The sequence below is a fragment of the Dama dama genome, chromosome 23, assembly GCF_033118175.1.
Source record: "Dama dama isolate Ldn47 chromosome 23, ASM3311817v1, whole genome shotgun sequence".
Classification (NCBI taxonomy): Eukaryota; Metazoa; Chordata; class Mammalia; order Artiodactyla; family Cervidae; genus Dama; species Dama dama.
The window spans coordinates 26,009,124-26,027,935 of record NC_083703.1 but is presented as its reverse complement, the minus strand read 5'-3'; the positions used below and the strand labels follow the sequence as shown (position 1 = coordinate 26,027,935).

The following is an 18,812-nucleotide window of genomic DNA, read 5'->3' as shown; positions in this document are numbered from 1 at the left end:
GAAGTGAAACACAAAGGAGAAAAGGAAAGATATACCCATTAGAATGCACAGTTCCAAAGAATAGCAAAGGGAGATAAGAAAGTTTTTCTCAGTGATCAATGGAAAGAAATAGAGGAAGACAATAGAATGGAAAAGACTAGAGATCTCTTCAAGAAAATTAGAGACACCAAGGGAATATTTCATGCCAAGATGGGCACAATAAAGGACAGAAGTGATATGGAACCAGAGATCAAATTGCCAACATCTGTTGGATCATTGAAAAAGCAAGAGAGTTCCAGAAAAATATTTACTACACCAAAGCCTTTGACTGTGTGGATCACAACAAACAGGAAAATTCTTAAAGAGATGGGAATACCAGACCACCTGACCTGACTCCTGAGAAATCTGTATGCAAGTCAAGAAGCAACAGTTAGAACCAGACATGCAACAATGGACTGGTTCCAAATTGGGAAAGGAGTATGTCAAGGCTGTATATTCTCACCCAGCTTAATTAACTTATATGCAGAGTACATCATGAGAAATGCTGGGCTGGAGGAAGCACAAGCTGGAATCAAGATTGAAAGGAGAAATATCAATAACCTCAGATATGCAGATGACACCACGCTTATGGCAGAAAATGAAGAAGAACTAAAGAGCCTTTTGATGAAAGTGAAAGAGGACAGTGAAAATGTTGGGTTAAAACTCAACATTCAGAAAACTAAGATCATGGCATCTGTTCCCATCACTTCATGGCAAACAGATGCAGAAACAATGGAAACAGTAACATAGACTATTTTGGGGGGCTCCAAAATCACTGAAGATGGTGACTACAGCCATGAAATTAAAAGACGCTTGCTCCTTGCAAGAAAAGCTATGCCCAACCGAGAGCATATTAAAAAGCAGAGACATTACTTTGCCAACAAAGGTCTGTCTAGTCAAAGCTATGGTTTTTCCAGTAGTCATGTATGGATGTGAGAGTTGGACTATAAAGAAAGCTGAGTGCTGAAGAAGTGATGCTTTTGAACTGTGGTGTTGGAGAAGACTCTTGAGAGTCCCTTGGACTGCAAGGAAATCCAACCAGTCAATCTTAAAGGCAATCAGTCCTGAATATTCCTTGGAAGGACTGATGCTGAAACTGAAACTCCAATACTTTGGCCACCTGATGCAAAGAACTGACTCATTGGAAAAGACCCTGATGCTGGGAAAGATTGAAGGCAGGAGGAGAAGGGGACAACAGAGGATGAGATGGTTGGATGGCATCACCCACTCGATGGACATGAGTTTGAGTAGGCTCTGGGAGTTGGTGATGGACAGGGAAGCCTGGTGTGCTGCAGTCCATACGGTTGCAAAGAGTCGGACATGAGTGAGAGACTGAACTGGACTAAACATATTTTTGATAATCCTTTGTAAACCTCCACCTTGATCTTGTATTTAACTTCGGACTATTAGACCTAAGAGTCTCAGTAGACACTTCCAGTTTAACATCCTGTGACACGAGCTAGAACCCAGCTAGTTATACAGATAGCCTACTCCTATAGGAGACTATACACTGCCTAAGGCCAGAGACAATATCTGATTTATGTTACATTTCTCAAAACATCTAAAATTGAGCATCCTCCTTAGTAGGGAATATATAGCTATTGCTACCTGGGATGGGCATCCTTGGTCAAATATTTTCTTATAGCTACTAGCATTCAAGATCAACCATGGGGCTATTTTTGCATACCCTGTTCAGTTCAGTTCAGTTCAGTTGCTCAGTCGTGTCCAACTCTTTGCGACCCCATGAATGGCAGCACTTCAGGCCTCCCTGTCCATCACCAACTCCCAGAGTTTATTCAAACTCATGTCCATCGAGTCAGTGATGCCATCCAGCCATCTCATCCTCTATTGTCCCCTTCTCCTCCTGCCCCCAATCCCTCCCAGCATCAGGGTCTTTTCCAATGAGTCAACTGTTCACAGGAGGTGGCCAAAGTACTGGAGTTCCAGCTTCAACATCAGTCCTTCCAATGAACACCCAGGACTGATCTCCTTTAGGATGGACTGGTTGGATCTCCTTGCAGTCCAAGGGACTTTGAAGAGTCTCCTCCAACACCACAGTTCAAAAGCATCAATTCTTCGGTGCTCAGCTTTCTTCACAGTCCAACTCTCACATCCATACATGACCACTGGAAAAACCATAGCCTTGACTAGACGGACCTTTGTTGGCAATGTAATGTCTCTGCTTTTTAATATGCTGTCTAGGTTGGTCATAACTTTCCTTCCAAGGAGTAAGCGTCTTTTAATTTCATGGCTGCAATCACCATCTGCAGTGATTTTAGAGCCCCCAAAAATAAAGTCGGGCACTGTTTCCACTGTTTCCCCATCTATTTGCCTTGAAGTGATGGGACCAGCCGCCATGATCTTAGTTTTCTGAATGTTGAGCTTTAAGCCAACTTTTTCACTCTCCTCTTTCACTTTCCTCAAGAGGCTTTTTAGTTCCTCTTCACTTTCTGCCATAAGGGTGGTGTCATCTGCGTATCTGAGGTTATTGATATTTCTCCCGGCAATCTTGATTCCAGCTTGTGCTTCCTCCAGCCCAGCGTTTCACATGGTGTACTGTGCATATAAGTTAAATAAGCAGGGTGACAATATACAGCCTTGACGTACTCCTTTTCCTATTTGGAACCAGTCTGTTGTTCCATGTCCAGTTCTAACTGTTGCTTCCTGACCTGCATATAGGTTTCTCAAGAGGCAGGTCAGGTGGTCTGGTATTCCCATCTCTTTCAGAATTTTCCACAGTTTATTGTGATCCACACAGTCAAAGGCTTTGCATAGTCAATAAAGCAGAGCAGCAGTTGTGCTTTACTGGAGCAGCCGTGAAGAGATACCCCATGTCCAAGGTAAGAGAAACCTAAGTAAGACAGTAGGTGTTGCTAGAGGGCATCAGAGGGCAGACACACTAAAACCATAATCACAGAAAACTAGCCAATCTGATCATAGAACCACAGCCTTGTCTAACTCAATGAAACTAAGCCATGCCATGTGGGGCCACCCAAGACAGATGGGTCATGGGGGAGAGGTCTGACAGAATGTGGCCCACTAGAGAAGGGAATGGCAAACTATTTCATTATTCTTGCCTTCGGAACCCCATGAACAGTATGAAAAGGCAAAATCACAGGATACTGAAAGAGAAACTCCCCAGGTTGGTAGGTGCCAATATGCTACTGGAGATGAGTGGAGAAATAACTCCAGAAAGAATGAAGGGATGGAGCCAAAGCAAAAACAATACCCAGTTGTGGATGTGACTGGTGATAGAAGCAAGGTCTGATGCTGTAAAGAGCAATATTGCATAGGAACCTGGAACGTTAGGTCCATGAATCAAGGCAAAACCTGTTAATGATCCCCAATTCAAAACTATTAAATATGTGAGAGAGACTATTTGGTGTTCATCTGATCCTATTTCTTTTTTTCTCTTGGCAGCCATTTAAGGCTTCATTTTTCAGTGTCCTTTGCAGTTAAATGAGGTCTTATGATGGGGTTCCAGCCAATGGAATGAAGGCAGAAGGGCCATACAACCACTTGCAGGTGTAGCCCGAGGTAACCTCCCAGGAAGTCCTCTGTGATTGGCTCCCTTTGGTGGGCTGAATGCAGAGAAGGCAGGGGCCCTGGAAATAGCAAAGCCACATGTTGCAAGTAGCTTGGGTCCTTGAGTGACTTCTTAGAGCAGAACCCTCACACTTCCCTCATCCTTATACCACTGGACAATGTGAGTAATAGACACACCTTTTAGTGATAAGCCACTGAAATGTGGATACTGTTTATTACAGAACTATGCCCATTAACTGGGGCTTCCCAGGTGGCACTAGTGGTAAAGAAGCTGCCTGCCAATGCAGGAGATGTAAGAGATGAGAGTTTGATCCCTGGGTTGGGAAGATCCCCTGGAGAAGGAAATGGCAATCCACTCCAGTATTCTTGCGTGGAGAATCCCATGGACAGAGGAGCCAGGAGGGCTACAGTCCACAGGATCACACAGAGTTGGACGTGACTGAAGTGACTTAGCAACACACATGACTTAACTAACACAGAGGTCTAGATTCTCATAATATAATCATAAAGCAACCTAGGGAAATTCTCCTAGGAAGAATTTTGTCAGCTCTCCAGAGAAAGTATCAACAGTGTATTTCCTTGGGTTCCAGGTAACATGATCTATTTCTTTCTGTGACAGTTCACATGCTCCCACCTGAGATATAAATTTCATAACTCTTTTCTGGTTAAGTGACTTCCTTTTTAGTTAAAAGAAATACAGAGGAAGTCTTTTCTTCTCCCATCATCTCCTCAGAAGCAACAGGCTTGTAGGTTTATAATTCATTTTTAAGAAAAAATGTTTATTGGGTATGAAGTTGTAGAGTGGGCACGATTGTGGAATGCTAACTTTGGGACTTGGCCTATTTTTTTGAAGAACTGCAGTTCGGGATGTAGTAGGCTGTATTCTTGGAGGAGGAGAGAAACAAGTTCATTCAACCATGCAAATTAAATTACAAGACTTGGAATCATTATTTCTGTGAAAATATGATCTCCATACTGTGTTAGTTCTGACATTCTTTTCAGATTTTCACCATAACAGTTCCATTTGCCCTTTAAATAACACAGGATCAGTGAAATGTCTCTGGTGAAAGAGATGATGTATTAAATTCCAAGGTTGATTTTGAATATCTTTGCTTCAGTGTTCTAAAGTTAAAAGTACCTTGAATGAAACACCATGTAATCAAAGAACAGGGGAAATATTATTGATGAGTATAAAACCCTACATTTGCAGAGCTTAATTTAGTCTCAAAATTCACCTTGGATAGCAGTGTGTTATCCTATTTTTAATAAAATATAAGAAAAGTGATTGCAGTGATTGCATGTTTTCTATTACTGTTTCAATATTTAATAACACAGAACTGTAATAATTCTTTATGTTTGAATTAAATCATTCATGTAGTAATCTAAAGATGTATGTTTTCATTCTTTCACGAGGAAGAACTGTTATCACTGTTTCATCAATCTTGCAAAATGCTAGCTTTTTATCTTTTAAGCATACCAAAGGAAGATGGTAGCTTGCACTCTTAGGTTAAAGATCTTCAGTTTAAGGAGTTGTTACCACCAATTGCTGCACTGATTTCACAATGGCTTTGGGATTCTTCACATAACTATAAACTAGCTACAGATTTTATATAAAAATTGCTGGAAAAGTTGATGATGGTGATCAACCACACAGTATTGAAAACATATTCCAATGATGACAGATTTAATATTTATTGAGAACTTTTATATGCCAGTCACTAGGTGCATGAAAAGGATATTATTTTGATTTTTTTATGAGCATCTAGGTGATTTATCAGTTTGGGGATGGCTCCTGAATACTTATTTCTTTATAATTTTCCGTTCTTAAAGTATAACGCTGGAACCCCATGGGTCTTCCTCCAACTGTATTTGCTCGAAGTTCATTTAGGAAGTCAGTACCACCATCAGCTGCTGTGCTACTGATTATGCAAAGTAGGAGTTCATGGATTCACAGGAAATGCTACAGAACACAAAACCTGGTAACTGCCTTACAACAGCCTATAATCTGGTATCTAGCCAAATCCAGCCTTCTCAATTCATGTAAATCACACATATTTTAACATAGGAAAGGAGTGTTGCTCAAGTCACACTTCAAATACCCAATAGTTCCAAATCAAGTAAGTTTGCATTGACAGGTTGAGATATAATTTATACACTGAGGGCAAAGGGGGTGTGCAAAGAAATATTTTGTGTGAAAGATGGCAGGAGGGAATGATCCATAAGTTTCTCAACTAGCAGGGAGATGCAAGTCCTATTAGAAAGAAAGAAGGAGGCAGCAGGTGTCAGAGGTAATGTGGGACAGGGTATATGGGCAGAGACCCACGGGACCCATGAATCTGGACCAGATGAAGAGCAACAATGGGTCACTGGAATGCCACAAAAGAGGAGAGAAAGAAGAACTCAGGGGCTTCCCTGTGGCTTCATGGTAAAGAATCTGCCTGCCAATGCAGGAGACTCCGGTTCAGTCCCTTCTCTGGGAAGATCCCACTTGCTGAGGTGGAACAAAGCCCATGAGCCAGAACCACTGAGCCTGTGCTCTGGAGCCCATGAGCCACAACCACTGAGCCTGTGCTCTGGAGTCCATGTGCCAGAACCACCGAGCCTGTGCTCTGGAGCCCGTGAGCCACAACCACTGAGCCTGTGCTCTGGAGTCCATGTGCTAGAACCACCGAGCCTGTGCTCTGGAGCCCGTGAGCCAGAACCACCGAGCCTGTGCTCTGGAGTCCATGTGCCAGAACCACTGAGCCTGTGCTCTGGAGCCCGTGAGCCAGAACCACCGAGCCTGTGCTCTGGAGCCCATGAGCCAGAACCACTGAGCCTGTGCTCTGGAGTCCATGTGCCAGAACCACTGAGCCTGTGCTCTGGAGCCCGTGACCCAGAACCACTGAGCCTGTGCTCTGGAGTCCATGTGCCAGAACCACTGAGCCTGTGCTCTGGAGCCCGTGAGCCAGAACCACTGAGCCTGTGCTCTGGAGCCTGTGAGTCAGAACTACTGAGCCCACAGGTCACAGCTACTGAAGCCCACGTGCCTAAAGCCCGTGCTCCTTAACAAATGAAGCCACCACAATGAGAAGCCCGTGCACCACAACTAGAGAGTAGCCCCCACATCCCTCAACTACAGAAAGCTTACACACAGCAACAAAGACCCAGCACAACCATAAATAAATAAATAAAAATTGTAAAAGGAGCTCAGTGAACAACCGGAATGAAGCGGCCAATCTACACAGGATGAAAGGAAGTTTAACACAGGTCTCCAGAGATGGGCAAAAAGGATTGAGACAGAAGTAGAAATGGTAGGACACAAATATAGAACACAAGAAATAGTGGAGTCATATAGTAGAGGGATGGCTATGTAAAATCAAGATCATCAATGAGGAAGAATATACTAGCTTTAGAATTAAAAATGAATGGCTGTATACTTTACGGACATTTAGCATATCTTTATTGTTTATCTCCATATTATTTATGAAATTTAGAAGTATGAAGTCTACAACATAACAATGGTCAAATGGCAACTTCAAGTGTCCTTTCAAACAGCCCTGCTAAAGTCTTAGGGAAGGGGTATGACTCTGCCTCCCCATACACCTTGGTTCCAGCAACTTACTGATTTTTAATGACCTTATATTTCTGACATCTTTGACCAAATATAATAAATGGGTGAAATTGATACTAATGAGAACATACAGTATAGCACAGAGAACTCTTCTTAATGCACTGTGGTGACCTGAATAAGAAGGAATTCCAAAGGGTAAGGGATATATATATATACACACACACACACACACACATAAGCTGATTCACTTTGTTGTATAGTAGAAACTAATACAACATTGTAAAGCAACTATACTCCAATAAAAATTAATTTTAAAAAGTAACTAAATAATAAGTAATGAATATGAGGTCTTCGTCCTGCTTCTCCTCTAATCTAGTTATTCCCTAGTTACATTGCAGCAAGGCACATAATTGAAAACTTAAATTGAAAAACAAAAATAACCAAACTCCTAAGGCAGAACCATCTGTCCTGGGATTTTCTGTACATTTCTCACCGGCTCAGGATGGCCCACCTCTAGTGTTCATCCCATGTGACCCAGGCAGAATGAGATGGCTTCCCTACACAGAGGGGAAGATTACTTGGAGAAGTGTCTTTGGACGAAACTTTAGGTAAAGTGGGTTTAATTCATTTTCGGCTAAAAAGAGCTCCATTGCTTTTAACGACCAGGCCCAGTGAGGGCCTTGGCTATGAGAGCTTAGGTAACAACACTAAACATACAGTATTTACCATTAATGCAGAATTATTAACATGGTTTATGAAACTACTAGTGACTCTTTTATTTCCAGCCTTTGGCCCTAGCTACTTCTGGTTCAGGCTTGATAAGCTTGGGGCTTAGAGCTCGTCTTAATTGCTGATGGAAAACTGTGTTCCGTTCCTCCTGGGACTGTATGCTCCTTAGCCACAGATGCCAATTAAAAGCTTTGCTGGAGAACTAGAGGAATGCAGAGCACAGGGAGAGGCCCGGAAGCCCCTTGCACATCCCGCATGGGTGAATAAGCCTCTATGGGCTGCCAAGCCGCACATCAGTCGGTCATGTGCATCAGCACACTGGATTGACACAAGCTGCAGAAAAATTCTGAGGTCAGCACTTTCTGGAGCCAGCCCTTTTCATTCCAGCTGATAAGGATTTAAACATGTTCATTAGCCTTGCTGATCCCAGTCCTTCTAAATGACAAACATATTATAATTATTTTTAAAGGCAAGTAACATTATCTAGTGTACAGTCCATATTTGATAATTTTTCTATAAATGATTATCATTGACCCTTGTATATCCCTCCTGTGATCATCCAGGGTCAAGTAGAGGTTAATGTTCTGGCAAACCACTTACAATCCAGAGGAGCAACTGTTTTGGTAGGGATTACAGCCATTGTAAACTGCGAATGAGGGTTTGAAACGGTAATTCATAATTAAGAAAATAAAGAGACTCAGCGTCTGTGCTCTGATCATGCAGCTAACAACAGACTCCACCTCAGCCTAAACACAGAATGAAACCCAGCAACGGGATGGGTTTATTTTTGTAATAATTTGTTTTAGATATTTAATCTTAAATAACACGGTGAGGCCTCAGAAATAACTTTGGGTATCAAGTGTTGAAAGAATATTTGTTCTTTTTTTTTAAATGAATCCTTTGTTTTTATTTCAACTGTGTCTTATTACTAAGTTGTTGCTTCCAAAGAGAGTTTTGGAGTAAAATATCACAAAATTATTATATGTTAAACAGAAACTATAAAAACTTCCAACAGTGTATATTTTGAAATATGTCATGTCTAGATGGGATTCAACAGTTAAGGTTCTCTTTAGTCCACTAATTGCTTTGCTTGGCGATGTGTTCTTTGGCATGTCATAAAAATCACGTGTGGATAAAGCAGATTGAGGAATAGTTACAGCAATAAAAGTTGAATACAGTTCTTCATGTCTGTGGACTTGCTTAGATGCTACGGTGAAGGAAGGAGAACAGGCAAGCATCCTGAGAAGAATTAAGCAACTTTGATTTTTATGATTTGTTACAAAGCTGCTCAGAGGCTATGAGATTTGTTGGGAAAATTTCTCAAGGTAGTAGAAAAATCACAGAATTCTACGGTCAGAAAGGGCTTTGGGATTTTCATTATAACCTTTAAAACTTATCACTATTTCAGAAAATATTATTTGTTCCTCTGCAGCACACTCCCCACAAATTTTTCAAACTAGGATACAGCCCCTCCCCATCCCATTATCCTCCACACACCAGGCTGTGGTTGAGTTTATTGTGTTAGTTCAAAAGAATGCAACTCTTCAGCAGTTATACAGCAAAACATTCAAGGGCACATTAATAATTTTCAAGTTGATTTTTGGATAGACTACATTTCTACAAAAGCTGGCAAGAAAATTTTGCATGGAGCATATGATTTGTGAAATTCTTAGGCTTTTTTTTTTTTTTTAAATGTCAAAAAGGTCAAAGTAGGACTCCTTGTTCTGAAATTTTTTTCTCAATAAAATTTGAAAACTTTCCCACTACAAATACTCAGAAATAACAGATAAACAGACATCATTCTTTTCTCAGTAAATGCATTACTGAGCTTACAAAAAAAAAAGAAAGAAAGAAAAGAGAGAGAGAGAGCAAGAGCGAGAGAAAAAGCAAGCAAAAAGAAAGAGAATGCCAGGTGTAAGATCTGTGGGTCTAAAAAGCAGTGTGGTAAGGGCACAGATAGTGGTATGCACCAGTGAAATTTACAGGGCCCCAGTAACCCAGTCAATCCTAAAAGAAATCAACCCTGAATATTCACTGGAAGGACTGATGCTGAAGCTGAAGCTCCAATACTTTGGCCACCTGATGCAAAGAGCCGACTCATTGGAAAAGACCCTGATTCTGGGAAAGATGGAAAGCAGGAGCAGGCAACAGAGGAGGAGATGGTTGGATGGCATCATCGGCTGACTCAGTGGACACGAGTTTGAGCAACTCCCTGAGATAGTGAAGGAAAGGAAGACTGGCGTGCTGCAGTCCACGGGGTCATGAAGAGTCAGACATGACTGAGGGACTGAACAACAGTAACCCAGAAGGTTGGGTTTAAATTCCTATGTAAGGGCACAGACAGGTGATACAGTCCCAGCAACTGGACACAGTAATGCCGGTCTGTCTTTGTCTTTACCAAGCAATGGGAAAAGATAGTGTCAGAATTTATAATCAGGGTTGTATGTGTGGTCCAGGAATATCTGAGCCAAGGAATTAGCCTAAGGATTAATCCCAGGACACCAAATACAAAATGACCCTGAAAGAGACACTCTGGTTGCACATTTTTATACAGTATGCCCTACTAATAATAAATTTATTGTCCTAAATCACACATCACACGAAGAGACGATCCATCAGAAGACCACACCACCAGGCACACCAAATAGAAGACCGAATTCTAAAACTTTTGGATAAATGAACAAAATAACAGATTATTTCATATAGATTTTAAACAACTAACACTAAATGAAATACAAACCATATGGAAAGAAAAACATAGTATTAAAATAACAGTAGCTGGACTATCTAGAAATGAAAACTACAGCAATGGAATGAGAAATTCAATGGAGAGGTAAAATAGCTCTTAAGACACAACTGAAGGAATTCCCTGATGGTCCAGTGGTTAGGAGCTGGTGTTTTCACTGCTGAGGGCCCAGGTTCAATCCCTGGGTATGAAAGATAGGGTTAAGGAAGCAACTCAGAATGTAGCAAAATGAGATAAAGGGATAAATATAAAGTTGAGACCGCATAAATTGAACAAAAAATTCAACATGTCTAGTATGAATTTTAGACAGTGAACAGAATTACTGAAGCATCAAGATTCCAAGATATATGCCTGCATATGTCCCAGAATTGATAAAATGTATGCTTCCTATAAGTCAGGAAGAAATCAAGATAAAGAAAAGATAAATTCATGAGATGTATTGTAGTGAAACAGCAAAACTACAAAGTCAAAAGAGATCTTAAGAGCAACCAGTAAGGAAAGATAAGTTATACCAAGGAAAACCAAAAAAAAAAAAAAAAAAGATAAAATTTGGTCATACAACACATCATACAGAAATATAAATTCTAGACAGATTCAAGACCTCATTGGGAAAGAATATAACCATAAAACTTTTTGAAGATAGAAAAATAGCTTTACAAAATCATGTAGGAAAATATTTCGGATTTCTCATCATACAAACCATAAAGGAAAATACTGATAGATTTAATCATACTTAAATTTTTAAACTACTACATATGATAACAACACAAATAAGCGAAAAGACAAGTTATTGACCAGGGCAGTTATTTGCCAGTTATATGTCCCCTCTCACAATTACTGTTCAGAAAGTAAAGACAGTGCCTACAAATCAATAATAAAAGATAATTAAAGAGAAAAAATAGGTAAAACATATCACACATAGTTCTCAGTGGAAGGCACCGGAATGCTCAATAACATTATATAAACATACTCAGCTTCACCAGTAATTAGAAAGTCCTTAGACCCAGCAATCCCACTTCTGGGCATACACACTGAGGAAACCAGATCTGAAAGAGACACGTGCACCCCAATGTTCATCGCAGCACTGTTTATAATAGCCAGGACATGGAAGCAACCTAGATGCCCATCAGCAGATGAATGGATAAGGAAGCTGTGGTACATATACACCATGGAATATTACTCAGCCATTAAAAAGAATTCATTTGAACCAGTCCTAATGAGATGGATGAAGCTGGAGCCCATTATACAGAGTGAAGTAAGCCAGAAAGATAAAGAACATTACAGCATACTGACACATGTATATGGAATTTAGAAAGGTGATAACGATAACCCTATATGCAGAACAGAAAAAGAGAAATACAGAACAGACTTTTGAACTTTGTGGGAGAATGTGAGGGTGGGATATTTCAAAAGAACAGCATGTATGCTATCTATGGTGAAACAGATCACCAGCCCAGGTGGGATGCACGAGACAAGTGCTCCGGCCTGGTGCACTGGGAAGACCCAGAGGAATCGGGTGGAGAGGGAGGTGGGAGGGGGGATCGGGATTGGGAATACATGTAAATCCATGGCTGATTCATATCAATGTATGACAAAACCCACTGGAAAAAAAAAAATAATAATAATAAAAAAAAAAAAAAAAGAAAGTCCTTAACAAGAGATTAACAAAACAAAATGTCTGATAATAACCAGTGTTGGGAAAGACACGGGAAACAGAAATGCTAAGTCAGTGGTTCTTAACCCTAGTTGTATATTAATTAGACTCACTGAGAGAACTTGGAAAAAATACCAGTTTTGTCTCTCATCCCCAGAGATTCTGATTTAATGGGTCTGGGGTGGGACTTAGGCATTGGTGATTTTAAAATACTGCCTAGGTGATTCTTTCTGTGGCCAGAGTGCAGAACTACTGCTCAACACTGTTGGTGGGTGAAATAAACCAGCAGAGTTAGGAGAAGAGTTTAACAATCTCTAGGGAAGATGTGTCTCCCTATGACCTGACAATTCAACTTCTAGGTTGAACTCCATTTAAGAAATTCTACCTAAAGTGTAAGAAGATAGCTGTACTGTTTAGATATCAAAACTTCTGAGACAGTACAAATATGCCTCAGTAAGAAAATAGATAAATCAACTTTGGATTATTTATGTAATGTGATAGTATCCTGCAGTTATAACAAAATCAACTAGATACCTATATATCAACATGGATACATCTCCAAAACAACTTTGAATAAAAATAAACTAAAGAATATATAAATATAAAAGACAATGCTTTATATATTTTAAAAATTGAACACAAAATAACAGTATAACCACAAATAGATATTAGATATGACCTCATATATATATACATCCATGTCTGGATCTGAAAGCCCACCCTCCACACACATATACTAACACACACATACATAGTAATACTAAAGTATAGTACATAGGAATCACACATAGCAATTTAAGGATAATTAGTCTCTTGGGAGGGAAAATAGGGGAAATGTTGGGGGAGTGTATTTATAATATGCTTCATCTTATTTTGGGCTTCCCTTGTGGCTCAGGTGGTAAAGAATTCGCCTGCAAGGTGGGAGACCTGGGTTCAATCTCTGGGTTGGGAAGATAGCCTGGAGAAGGAAAAGGCTACCCACTCCAGTATTCTGGCCTGGAGAATTCCATGGACTGTATGGGGTCACAAAGAGTTGGACACAACTGAGTGATTTTCACTTTCACTTTCATTTTACTTTATACATCATCTGAACAAAATATACCAAAATAACATACATAATCTTGGTGGTGGGTTTGCAGATAATCAAGATATTATTTTTGTGTATTTGAGATATTTCATATTAAGATATTTAAAAGGCAAAAGAGTAATACAATTGGTATGATCATGGGGGCATATCTTTATTTTTTAATAGTTGAAAAAAATTATATATTAAAAACATAGAACTGAAAAGTAAACAAAAAAGCCACTGGGTTTGGAAGTCAGAATTCTCATCCTAGTTCTGTAGCTAACCTGTGAATCATTTTCTGACTTCAGTTTCCTCATACATACTGTAAAGGAGTTGGATAAGATGATCCAAAATCTACCCTAGTTTCAAATTTCAGCAATTCTGAAGTTGTGAAAGGACAGTATTTCTGAATTCAATTCTTCTCTTTCCTCATCAAATATACGCACTCACCTTGTAGCAATATATTTGTTCCCAAATGTAGTCATGGATTATCCCAGAAAGCAATGCCCTAAGTGGTAGTCAATAAACAATCGATTACATCAAAGATGTAATCAAGGCAGCAAATTAGCTTAAAATGTTTCCATGACCCAGAAACAATACAAACAGAAAAAAAAGTGTTATTAAATCCCCATAGACTTCCATTTCCTAATTTATAAATGCATTATTTCTTCACTCATTTATTCTTGATTATTTCATATGTCAATTGTCCTGAATTATCACTCATAAACCAGCTTCTTCCAATTTGTTATGTTAATAAAATTTTCATAACAGTAGGCATTAATAGCAAATTTACTGAATATATGCTTTATGATTGAAAAAAATTAATCTGAGCCTTCTCCCTCCATACTCTCCACCTTCTGGTAGTTTGAAAGACTGTTCTAAGCGTCTTATTTGCTCTCAGTGAAAACCCAGCCCGACATGAACAGTTAAACACACTTGCTCATGAATGTGCTATTTTCTCCCCAGGAATTTGATGCTTTTTAGCCAACAGTTTAATTATCCCCATAACCCCGCAGAAAGTGAAGGACAGAAAAGCATGGTGTGAGGTAAAGTCACACTTTACAGACAGTCTAAGGCAGAGCACAGAGAAACTAAATCCATTTCCAATACAAGTCCTAATGCTCACTGCTGAAGTCCCAATTTCTCCCCCTACTCCAACCCAGGCCACTGCCTATGCTCTCTCAGAAATGTTATGTACGAATAAAGTCATACAGAAAGGAGCCTGGATAATCCATAACTTTGGTCATTAGGTGAATGAAAGAAACAAAGACAACAAAGAAAAAGAAGACAGGATACTAGTTGATATCAACTTTTCTTGAATCTTTTTTGTCCCTCCTCCATTAAACCACTGTTCCTCCTCCAATGAACCTCCTCCACTGAACTTTTTTGTTTCTCTTCCATCGTGAAGGAGGCTCTCTGCACTACATGCATTACAGGTAAGGCAGGGAAAATGTAATGTCCTATGTGTCATAGAATATTTAGTATCACACCTGGCAAAAGAAGGCACTCAATACATGTTAGATGTCATCATTGTCACCTGCTAGTACCACAGGACACAGCACTTGAGATTTGTCCAAGCCTGAGTTTATAAAAGAGCAGCCCAAGGCAAAGGAAACTTTCTACAAAGGAAAATCTCCAAGCTTGCAGAGATGACCTGATGACCTGATGGCTTCTGAGATGCAACAATGTAATCTCCAGGCTTCCCTGGTAGCTCAGCAGTAAAGAATCTGCCTGCCAATGCAGGAGACAGAGGGTCCATCCCAGGGTGGGGAAGATCCCCTGGAGGAGGAAATGGCAACCCACTCCAATATTCTTTCCTGGAAAATACCACAGACAGAGAGAGGAGCCTGGTGGGCTACAGTCTATGAGGTCGCCAAGAGTCGGCCATGACTTAGTGACTAAAGCAATAACGACGACAAATGTATTTTCCATTATTGAGGGAGAGAAATTATAGAGGTCCACTCTCACTTAGCAGGCAGATAATAGCACACTTAAATAAGGCAAAATCTTTTTCTTAACTGGTGAAGGAGGAGTGTGACAAGCAGGAAAGCTCATATTCTTCATGGCTCTCCTTTGTATAGGTCAAGCCCCCAAACTGCCCTCACTGATGGGTAGCCAGCCTCCATAACCAGGGCAATTAGGGCAACACTATGCCCCATAAAAGAAGCACACACCCTTAGGCACAACTAAATCAGGAAGCAAGTAATTCCTCTAAAAGCAACAGTTTTCCAGGAGAGCAAAGACCAGACTCTCACGTGGCTGCATTTTTCTCAGGTCCCAGCTCACCCCAGCTTTTGGGCCATTCAAGATTACACCATCACCACTAACACTCTCAAAAGTGGGCCACAGATTCCTGTTGCTCTCAACAGGACTTAACCTTTGGACTACATTTAGCTGCTATACAACATGTAGGGGAAAATTTAAAAGCTACCTATGGAACTGAAATAATATCTTCTCCTAAGGGAAAATAACAGATGGCTTGGCAGATAATGATCTTTAACTGACAGGCTACTCAGTAACGAGGCCAGTGCCGGGAGCACTTGGCTTTGGAAACCAGTGATGAACTGGAATCATGCTTCTTAGAGGACAAGGCAGACTGTCTCTACAGACTAGGCAAAGTTGGAGGGAGGAAGGAATGCAAACACCCTCCATTCGTGGAAGGGACTTTCACTTTTATCTCTCTTTTGAAAACATCATTTCAGACCAGCTGGTGTACAGAGAACTGTGGCCTGGATGATGGCTTTAGTGGTGGCAGTGGGGGAACTATGGTGCAGAGAAAGCCCAGCTCATTCTGATTGCTCATTCTCGTCCAAAGATCAACCAGACATGGCCTGACTTTGAAAGCAGCCAGCTCTTTGTTTACTATTGCTGGGGAGGTAGCCATCCTCTGGTAAACTGATGGCAGCTACCACATCAGGAGGGGAGGGCAGGAGTGGGGAGTTGAAGGGGATTAGGAATAGGGAGGAAAACAGGACATCTTGACCACATCTAGTTTCCTCCCCAATGACAACCTGATCCTGCTAGATCAGCTTGACAGCTCTTGACTCTTGGAATCCGGAGGAGGCAACAACACATGCACAGCTGGAGCTCAGTTTAATAGTGTAATCAAGAAAAGATAATATCCACTGAAATATTTTAATGTTTCAATGCCCTTTTGCCACTAAGATTTTTTTTTTCCCACATTTGCTACACGATTTCATCGTATTTTCAAAAGAAGGTTCACAAGAGTCAGAGCTTGTAACAATTTTCACCCTGGAGATTTACAGGACCTGCAGCAAATCTCCCTAAATTTTCTAGAGAAGTCCACAAAAGTTGATTTGCCTGTCAGGGCAACCATGCTCTTTACTGGCTTCTTTTTCAGTCTAAAACAGAGTCTACATTACTAGAGGAAATGAGGCAAAAGATACTCACTTGAGAAACTAATGAAATTAAGTGATTCTTGGCATAAAAACATAAACATTGCTATAAATATTACCTGCTACCTGCTAAACAGTGTTAAGAGCAGAACATTTCGTATCTCATCTTGTAATTAATTTATGAGCTAGCAAATCATTTTACTTATATTTAGAATACAACTGTTCACTGAGATTACAATATGCAAAGAAGATGCTTATTAGGGGGTTAAAAAGGAAGAGAAGAAAACAATAAAGACAAAGTACTTACTTGCCTGTGATATTTTTTAAATAATCCCGAATTTCAAATGTCTTTTTTTGTTTAAGAGCAAAGACTAACCTGAGCTATAATCCTTTGATCCTCAGGGTAAACTCCATTCCTCCATAGGACAAATCTTTGAGAAATCTTCCTTTGATATTTATTTCTCCCCGTATCCAAGCTCTACTAGGAAGAAGTCAAAAGCAAAAGATTGTCCTTACAAAATAAAACAAAGTGAAAAAAGGCCACGAAGTCTGGAATGTAAGCAGCAAAGGAGAAATGAAACTTCTCCCAAACTAATCTCTAATTCAGAAGAGTAACTGCTCTCCTATCTCCGTTTGTGGGCGTCCTCTTGTGCTCCTGGTAGCATTTCTCATCATCCAGCCAGTGCTGCTTCACAGCAATGCGAGGATGTTTGAAGAGAAATGAACTCATTCTCTGAAGCTCCTTGTAGTAAAGGAAAACATATGGAGGATTTCCTGCTGAGGCTTCCCTACCGAGGCACAAATTCGAGGGGGTGTGGAATTTACTTGTTGAGGCTCTCTGTTTTCTAGACTCAGCAGTATCTGCTCAGCAATGAGCCCACATGGGCTGCTGCTGCTGCTCTGCAGAGAACTCTCTGATTCTGCAATAACCACCCCACCCCCCCTCAACTGAGAGGACTCGGAGGAAGAGGGTCAACAGAATGCTAGTGCCCACGTGTCACAGTCCCTGTTTCAACCACGTCTGACCTCCAGGACAGGTAAATGCATGAGGACATTCTGCTGGACATTCCATTGGAATACAGGCTTCTCCCCCCACCCTGCACCCTTTTTTCCCCTCCTGTCCCTTCATCTTCACCTCCTGATTTCTTTCTTTCTTTTTAAAATAATTTATTTGGCTCCTCTGGGTCTTAGTTGCAGCATGTGAGATCTAGTTCCTTAACCGGGGATCGAACCCTGGCCCCCTGCATTGGGAGTTCTGAGTCTTAACCACCAGTTTTATGGCAAGTTCCTCACCTCCTGATTTCTTATCTGAGATAAACAGTTTCCAAGCCTGTGTACTTTGTGATCACATTCCTGAAATTAATTTAAAATGTTACCAATGCTTCCTTTCCCCTTCCACCCTTCTTCATTTGAAAGTATACCTCTTATAGCACAAGGAACTATATTCAATATAGTTAAACCAAATGGAATACTATAAACTATAATGTGATAAACTATAATGAAAAAGAATATGTATAAATATGTGTATATATATAAAATTGAGTCACTTTGCTGTGCAACAGTAATTAATACACTGTAATTCAGCTACATTTCAATTTAAAAAAGAAAGCATACTTCTAAGGATAGCACATCTCAGAATAAGTTCTGAAGATATCTGGTTGGCTCAGGAATATTAAATTGCACATTTGATGAATGTAGTGGTCTAGTAAGCCACTCATCACTACAGAGCCCTGCCCATTCACCCCACAGATTAATACTATTTAGTTTGAAAAACAAAACCAGAAACAGCAAATATCTCAAAACTGCCCTCTAAAACCACTATTTGCGGGTGACAGTGAGGTCACTAGTAGCCATCAGAGGATTTCTACCCTATTAATCCAGCAGTTCCTTTGACAAAGCATCAACTAGGTATTAATCTCGATTATCCTAATTATTCACTCGGACTCCATATCCAGCTTTTCTATTACAAACTGGTGTTAAATGTTCTCTAAAAATAAGTGCCACATGATCTTTCTGTGTCAATGTATTTGTGGAAGAACTTATTTTGTGGAGGCAAATGTTTCCACAAGACCAGCTGAGTGACAGCATGAATGATTAAAGAAGGTAAAGCTGGGAAGACAGAAGGAGGTGTGTAAGTTGTACGT

General features: G+C 40.3%; 1 protein-coding gene across 1 annotated transcript in view; it reads right to left on the bottom strand.

The window, feature by feature from the left end:
• KIAA1217 (KIAA1217 ortholog) overlaps positions 1-17,310 on the bottom strand; it is a 440,539-nt gene extending 423,229 nt beyond the window's left edge. Inside the window, exon 1 of the mRNA XM_061126199.1 lies at positions 17,045-17,310. The gene's annotated coding sequence lies outside the window, so the exon portion shown is untranslated. The remainder of the gene's footprint in view (positions 1-17,044) is intronic.
• Between the last annotated feature and the right edge of the window lie 1,502 nt (positions 17,311-18,812).